Source organism: Hemiscyllium ocellatum, unplaced genomic scaffold, assembly GCF_020745735.1.
Source record: "Hemiscyllium ocellatum isolate sHemOce1 unplaced genomic scaffold, sHemOce1.pat.X.cur. scaffold_3595_pat_ctg1, whole genome shotgun sequence".
Lineage (NCBI taxonomy): Eukaryota > Metazoa > Chordata > Chondrichthyes > Orectolobiformes > Hemiscylliidae > Hemiscyllium > Hemiscyllium ocellatum.
This window is the reverse complement of record NW_026868493.1, coordinates 32,268-41,190: the sequence shown is the minus strand read 5'-3', so window position 1 is coordinate 41,190 and position 8,923 is coordinate 32,268.

The following is an 8,923-nucleotide window of genomic DNA, read 5'->3' as shown; positions in this document are numbered from 1 at the left end:
GGACGGGAGGGCGAGGGGAGGTGAGTGGAGGGGAAGAGCGGGGTGTGGAGGGCCGGGAGGGCGAGGGGAGGGTGAAAGAGGGGAGGGAAGGCAGGACCAGGAGGGCGAGAGAGGGGCGGGGGGGGGAGGGGAGGGTGTGAGATGGGAGTGGAGAGGGAGGGCGAGGGAGGGGAGGGCGAGGAGAGCGGAGGGAGAGGGCGGGGAGGGCAAGAGAGAGGAGGGGAGGGGAGGGGGGGGAGGTGAGAGTGGGCGAGCACAGGGATGGGAGAGGAGTGCCACGAGGGGTAGTGAGGGGATCGGAAGAGCGACAGAGGGGAGGGGAGGAGAGAGCCGGGAGGGCGAGAGAGAGGGGAGAGAAGGGGAGGGGAGGGTCGGAAGGGTGAGTGAGGGGAGGGGAGTGGGAGTGGAGGACGGGGGAGGGCGAGGGGAGAGTGGAGGGGAGGGGTGAGGGGGGTGAGGACGAGGGGAGGGGGAGGGCGAGAGAGGGGAGGGGAGGGGAAGGCCGGGAGGGCGAGAGAGGGGAGGAGAGGGCCAGGAGGGCGAGAGAGATCGAGAGAGGGGAGGGGTGGGGAGAGCCAGGAGGACGAGAGGAGGGGAGGGATGGGGAGGGCGAGAGATGGGAGGGGTGGGGAGGGGAAGGCCGGGAGGGCGAGAGAGGGAAGGGGAGGGCGAGAGAGCGGAGGGGAGGGGAGGGCCGGGAGGGCGAGAGAGGGGAGGGGTGGTCGAGAGAGAGGACGGGAGGGCCGGGAGGGCGAGAGTAGGGAGGGGAGGGCGAGAGAGGGGAGGGCAAGAGAGGGGAGGTGAGGGTTGGGCCGGGAGGACGAGAGAGGGGAGGGGAAGGCCGGGAGGGCGAGAGAGGGGAGGGGAGGGTGTGAGAGGGGAGGGGAGGGGAGGGCGAGAGAGGGGAGTGGAGGGCGAGAGAGGGGAGGGGAGGGGAAGGCCGGGAGGGCGAGAGAGGGAAGGGGAGGGCCGGGATGGCGAGAGGATGGAAGTGATGGGGTGGGTGAGAGAGGGCAGGGAGGGGAGGGCGAGAGAGGGGAGGGAAGGGAAGGCGAAAGGAGGGGAGGGGAGGGCAAGGGGAGGGAAGGGGAGGGCGAGAGGGGGGAGGGAAGGGGAGGGCGAGAGAGGGGAGGGAAGGGGAGGGCGAGAGAGGGAGGGAAGGGGAGGGAAGGGTGTGGGCGAGAGAATGGAGGGAAAGGCCGGGAGAGCGAGAGTGGGCGAGAGAGGGGAGGGGTGGTGAGGACCAGGAGGGCGAGAGAGGGGAGTGGAGGGCCGGGAGGGCGAGAGAGAGGAGTGGAGGGCGAGAGAGAGGAGAGGAGGGCCGGGAGGGTTAGAGTGGGGAGTGGAGGGCGAGAGAGGGGAGGTGAGGGGAAGGTCGGGAGGGCGAGAGAGGGGAGGGGAGGGCGAGAGAGGGAAGGGGAGGGCGAGAGAGCGGAGGGGAGGGGTAAGACGGGAGGGCGAGTGTGGGGAGTGGAGGGTGAGAGAGGGGATGGCGAGAGAAGGGAGGTGAGGGTTGGGCCGGGAGGACGAGGGAGGGGAGGGGAGTTCGAGAGAAGGGAGGGGAGGGGGGGCCGGGAGGGCGAGAGAATGGATGAGAGGGGAGGGCGAGAGGAGGGGAGTGGAGTGTGAGGGGAGGGGAGGGCGAGAGGAGGGGAAGGAAGGGGAGGGTGAGAGGAGAGGAAGGGAGGGCGATAGGAGGGGAAGGGGAGAGTGTGGTGGGGAGGACAGGGCAGGACCTTGGTGGACAAATCTCTGGATGTCTGAATATGTCAGCACAAGCAGACAGGGTGGGGAAGACACCTGAACTGAGAGCAGGAGGGGGGACCCATATCCTGATGGGGAGAGTTGCTGGAGCTGCTCGAGAGGATTTAAACTCATCTGGCAGGGGTGTGGGACCCCAAACAGTCGTAAGGCCAGAAAGAAATTTGAGGTTGGTACAGATGTTCAAGAGAGCAATATAAATAGACAAGGCAGGCAAGAACATAGCAGACAATGAGGGAAAATTGATTAATTAAACTGCATTTATTTCAATGCAAAGGGCCAGACAGATAAGGCAGATGAACCCAGAGCATGGATGGGAACTTGGGACTGGGATGTTGTAGTTATTACAGAAACACAGCTGAGGGAGCGACAGGACCAGCAGCTCAATGTTCCAGGGGACAGATGCTGCAGGAAGGATAGAACAGGAGTCAAAACAGGAGGAGGGCCGGTGGTTTTGATTGGGGCGAAAAATCCCAGCAGTACTTAGAGGGAGTATTCATGCAGGATCGCCCAGTTAAGCGATATTGGTGGAACTGAGAAATAGAAATTGGTCATCAGTTTGCTACGATTGTATTACAGCGATAGGCAATGGGAGATGAAGGAGCAAATGTGTCAGGAGATCTCAGATATCTGTTCGAATATTAGGTTTGTAGCAGTCGGAGATTTTAACCTTTCCAGACCTGGACTGGGACTGCCGCAGTGTTGACCATTTGGATGGGAGGAATTTGTTAAGCCTGTTCCAGAAACTCCCAGTCATTGCGATGGAAAATTGTGATGGAAAAGGACAGGCCTGGTTCACAAGTTCAAGTTATACAATGGAGCAAGATAGTATTAGACAGGAATTTTTAAAGTAGATCTGGGGAGGCTATTTGCAGGTAAAGGGAAGTCTGGCAAGGAGGAATATCTTAAAAACGAGATAAAAGGAGCATTCAGCGCCAGCATGTTCCTGTTAGTGTGCAGCTCAATGCTGACAGAATTAGAAAACACTGGCTGAGTTTCGAGGCTCTGGTCAGGAAAAAGGGGGCACATGTCAAATATAACTGGCTGACTCAAGGGAATCCCCTCAGGAGCATCGGGGCTGTAGAAATACACTTAGGATGGAAATCAGGAATGCAAAAAGGGAACATGAGATAGCTTTGGCAGAGAAAGTTAAGGAGAACTGAAAGAGATTCTACAAGTGTATTAAGAGCAAAAGAAGAGCAAGGGACAAAACCGGTATCCTTAATGATCAATGAAGCCAACGATGTGTGGAATTACAAGATTCTAAACAAATATTTCACTTTGGACCTTACTGTGGATAAATACTGGGGAGCTCAGGGAACTAAACAGTGTTTGTCCTGACTATTATTGGAACACTGTGTGCAATTCTGGTCTCAATGCCACAGGAAGGATGTTATGGAACATGAAAGGGTTCAGAAGAAATGAACAAGGATGTTGCCAGGGTTGGAGGGTTTGCGCTTCAGGGAAAAGCCTGAATAAGCTGGGGCTGTTTTCACTTGAACATGGGAGGCTGAGGAGTTACCTGATAAAGGTGTTTAAAATCATGATGGTCAGCGATAGGGTCAATCGACAAGGCCTTTTCCCAAGGGCTGGGGGATTCTAAACCAACAGGGAATAGCTTTAAAGTGCAAGGGGAACGTTTCAAAGGGAGTTAAAGGACAACTGGTTCCTGCAGAGTGTATGGAATAAGCTGCCCTAGGATATAGTGAAGGCTGATAGAAATACATTTAAAAGGCATGTGGGTGGGTGTATGAATAGGAAGGGTTTAGAGGGATATTGGCAAAGTTCTGGAAAATGTGACTAGATACGTCATGCAGGAGTTGGTCCGAACAATCTGTTTCCAAGCTGTACATCTCTATGAGCCAATGTCTTGAAATGAGTCCACATTATCGAAGAGGAGGTGCTGGAAGTTTTAAAACACAAAGGTAGATAAATCCCCAGGACCTGATCAAATGTAGCTCAGGACATTGTGGGAAGCTGGTGAAGACATTGTAGGGCCCCTAGCAGAGATATTTGTACTATGTGTGATAGGCAGGTAGACTGGAAGGTGGAATTGTGGACAGTGAAGAAGGTTTTCTGAGATTACAAAAGGCATCCTGATGAAATGTGTGAATGGCTGAAAAACTGTCGATGGAGTTCAATCTGAATAAATGTGAGGGAATGCATTTGGTACAACAAACACGGGCAGGGCTTATACAATTAATGGTAGGACCTTCGGGAGTGTGTTGTAGAACAGAGGGACATCGAGGTACAGGTACATATTTCTTTGAAGTTTGCAACATGGAGAGATAGGATGATTAAAAAGGTGCTTGCCACACTTGCTTTCATTGCTCTGTCCTTTGGATTTAGGAGTTGGGAAGTCGCATTGAGGTTATACAGATCATTGGTGAGTCCTCTTTTGGAATGCTGTGTCCAACTCTGGTCGCCCAGTTAGAGGAAGGATACTATTAAGCTGGAGAGGGTTCGGATGAGATTTACTGGGATGTGGCTGGTTATGGAAGGTTTCAGTTATAAAGAAAGGCTGGATAGGTTGGTATTATTTCATTGAAACCTGAATGTTGACAGATGACCTCATAGAAGTTTATAGAATAATGAGGGGGATAGATAGAGTTAATGGGAGTTGTCTTTTCCCATGGACAGGGGAGTTTCAAGACAAGGCACTACATTCCTAAGTTTAGAGGAGAGACATTTTAAAAAAAGACGCGAGGGTCACATTGTTACACAGAGGGTGGGATGCGTGTGGAATGAACTTCCCAAGGAAGGGGTGAATGTGCGGAAAATTACAATGTTTAAAAGACATTATAATTAGGACAGGAATAGGAAAGGTTTGAAGGGATATGATCAAGGAACAGGCAGGTAGGACAAGATCAGTTTTAGAGTATGGTTAGCATTAACCGAACAGTGCGTAAGACTCTCTGACTATGATTATAATGTTGTGTCATTAATTAAGAAAGGCTGCAAGAGGAAGCCAGGGAACTACAGACTGATGACCAGACATCAGGGTGGGTCAGTTGTTGGAGGTCATTCTGAGAGGTAGGAATTACATGCATTTGGAAAGATATGGACTTTCTTTCTATGATTACGAACAGCCAGCATGGCTTTGTGCTTGGGAAAACATGTCCCACAAACTTGACTTGAGTTTGTTCAAGATGTGACCAAAAAGATAGAACACGGCAGAGCAACAGACGTTGTTTCTGGCTTCAGCAAACCCTTGGTCAGGATGTAGCATAATATCTTGGTTAGTAACGGTAAGTCACAAGGGATCAGGGAAAGCTAGCCAACTGGATACAAAATGGGATGACAGTGGGAGACAGAGGGTTGTTGTTCAGACTGGAGGCCTCTGACCAGTAGTGTGCTGTAAGCATTGGTGCTGGAATCACTGTTGTGCACCATTTACATACACAATTTGAGTGAAAATATAGGAGTCTCTGGATACCAAGATTAATGGAAGAGTAGGCAGGGGATATAGATATCGAAGGGGATGTTAATCAACTGGGCCAGTGGGCCAAGGAATGAAAGATGGAGTTTAATTCAGGTGTTGGATTTAGTTCAGACAAACCAGGGAGGACTAACACAGTTAATGTTCGGGCCCTAGACAGTGTTGTCGAACAGAGAGAGACCAAGGGGTGCAGTTACATTGTTCCTTGGAAGTGACATCACAGGTGGACAGGGTGGGGAAAGCAGCATTTGGCACACTTGCCTTCATTGGCCAGCGCATTGAGTACATGAGTTGGAGATATTAGTAACACTGTCATCAATAAGGCCACAGGTTGACCTTATGAAGGTTTATGAAACAATGTAGGGCCTAACTAACGTGAATTGCCAAGGGTAGGTGAGTCCAAAGCTAGAGGCATAAACGTGATATGAGAGAGCAAGAATTTAAAGAGGGAGCAGAGGGGCAACATTTTCCACAGAGGATGGTGCATAGACGGAATGGACTGCCAGAGGAAATGGTAAAAATAAGTACAATTACAACATGGAAAAGACACTTGGGCAGGTACATGGAGAGGGGAAGGTTTGAAGGGAAATGGGCTAACTCATTCCGTTTAGGAAACCTCGAATAAAGAATCATGCAGCACAGAAACAGACCCAATGTCTTCAGTTGTTGGAGGAGGAGCCTATCGAGACAAGGCATGTTGGAGAAACTGACGCAAGTTACAGCGATATGGATTGGATCTGGACTGGACGTTTCAAATATGTCAAGAAATTGGTGAGAGGAGAGGACATGACAGAGATAGGAACTGTTATAGGTGTTAGAATGATTGAAGACACTGATCCACAAGACGAGTCATACACACAGTGTTGGAGAGGAATTAGGGAACAGAAAGATCCCAGGCAGCATTCCCAGCATCTCATTGCAGGCCTGCATTCCCCTCTGTTATCCTGGTGCTCACCAAGACAGCACACGCCTGGATTGAAAACTGGGAACTCCCGACTCTGTCTCTGTACAACAAAACTTAAAGTAGGGGTGGTGATTGAGCCTGGGGTGTGTCTGTATTGTGCTCCCCCTCCAGCACTGCATCTATGTCATGTCCTGTTAGCTGATGTTTGAAGCCCTCTCACTGCTCTCTGATCTGTGCACTGTGAATGATCTTACCTGGCGGCAGGATTTATTGAAGGCTCCCGACCTCCCTGACCTTTGACTCTCTGGCTGACCAATCATCTTCCCAACCAGCAGTTGGCAAGTCTCTTGAGTCACGAACTCCCTGAGCATCTGTAGAAGACACACAAATAGGCATAATGGGAAATTAGACTGATACTTGTGAGGGTTACACATGTAGAACGGCACTGAGCCCACAGAGATCTGGAAAATCCCAATCTCCATTCCGGGTCTGTACTGCCTCATCTCTCTGGAGTGGAAAATTCTGTTGGCTCAGGATCTGGAGTAGCTGCAAGAGTAAGAGACGTTGATAGAGGCAGCAATTAGACCCACACGGTGAGGGACCCCACATGGAGGGATACTGAGTGATATCACCAGGGTTCAGGATCAAACAATTGTGCAAAAAGATTGGGTTTCGATTCATGTTGCACTGGGATGTGCAACCTGTGAACAGGTGAAGTGATGGCCTAGTGGCATTATGTGAGAATAGAAAATGCATACAATGTGGTGGGGCTATCAATGCTGAGATGATTTTAGTCTTTACCCAGTGTTGCAGAGCCCCAGTACAGACTGTTCCACTCCTCGTGCACAGCCAGATATCCCAACTGAGGGGCAAAGTGTTTTGGTGGGATATGGAGGTGCTTTTCTGGAACTCCCTCAGTTTTGGAGGTGAAAATAGATGAGAAGGAGCAGGGTTTTGTATGCAGTTACCTGTTCCCCTCCTTTTGCAGCATCTTATTATTGCCCTGACTTTACCTCGTACATGTTTGGTAGAGATCAGTGACATTTCGTAAGCCCACAATATAAGATCTGCCACTCTGCTTAGGACAGCAGAAATCTCTTGTAGCACAATAGTCATAGAACAATACTGCACAGAACAGGCCCTTCGGTCCGTGATGTTGTGCCAACCTGTGAACTGTTCTCAGCTCGTCCCTGTACACTATCCCAAAATCACCCATGTGCTTACCGAAGGATTGTTTAAATCTTCCTGATATGGCTGAGTTGTCTACATTAGCAGGTAGCACATTCCACGCCCTTACATTCTCTGAGTAAAGAACCTGCCTCCGACATCTGTCTTAAATCTATCACTCCTCATTTGCAGTTATGCCCCTCGTGCTCACTGACATCATCATCCTAGAAAAACCCTTCCACTGTCTCCCCTATCTAAGCCTCTGATCATCTTGTATGTCTCTATCAAATTCACTGTTGGCCTTCTTCTTGCCAAGGAGAACAGGTTCAACTCTCTCAGCCTTTCCTCATAAGACCTTCTCTCCAGACGAGGCACCATCCTCCTCTGCACCTTTTCCAATTCCTCCATGTCCTTCCCGAAATATGGGGACCAGAACTGCACACAATATTCCAAGTGCGGCCGCACCAGCTTTTTTTATATTTGCAGCATGATATTGCGGCTCTGGAACTCAATTACACTATGAATGAAACCTAACACACTATACGCCATCTTAACAGTACTATCCACCTGGATGGCAACTTTCAGGGATCTATGTACATGGACTCCGACATCCCTCTGCACATCCACACTACCAAGAATCTTTCCATTGACCCAGTACTCTGCCTTCTTGTTATTCTTCTCAAAATGCATCACCTCACATTTAGCTGCATTGAACTCCATTTGCCACCTCTCAGCCCAATTCTGCAGTTTATCCAAGTCCCCCTGCAACCTGTAACACTCTTACACACTATCCACTACTCCACCAACTTTAGTGTCGTCAGCAAATTTACTAATCCATCGACCTATGCCTGCGTCTAAGTCATTTCTAAAAATGACAAACAGCTGTGGTCCCAAAACAGATCTCTGTGGCACACCACTAGTAACTGGACTCCAGTTGAATATTTTCCATCAACCAACACTCGCTGTCTTCCTTTAGAAAACCAGTTTCTAATCCAAACCGCTGACTCACCCTCATTTCCGTGTATCTGCATTTTCTCGAACAGCCTACGATGTGGAACCTTATCAAAAGCTTTACTGAAGTCCATGTATACCACGTCAACTGCCCTACCCTCATCTACATGCTTGCTCACTTTCTCAAAAAACTCAATGAGGTTTGTGAGACACGACCTGCCCTTGACGTAACCATGTTGATTATCAGAAATCAAATTGTTGTTTGCTTGATGATTATAAATCTTATCTCTTATAATCCTTTCCAAAACCTTTCCTACAACAGAAGTCAGGCACACTGGTGTATAATTACCTGGGTCATCTCTCCTGCCCTTCTTGAACAAAGGCACAACACTTGGAATTCTCCTGTCCTCTGGTACCAGACCTGTAGACAATGCCAACTCAAATATCAAAGCCAAAGGCTCTGCTATCTCCTCCCTAGCTTCCCAGAGAATCCTTGGATAAATCCCATCCGGCCCAGGGGACTTCTCTACTTTCACCCCTTCTAGAATTGATAACACCGTTTCTAACTTGTCTCAATCCTTTCTAGTCTAATATCTCATACCACATTCTTCTCCTCTACAATCCTCTCCTTTTCCTGAGTGAAAACTGACGAGAAATATTCATTTGCACCTCTCTGATCTCCACAGGGTACAGACTCAACT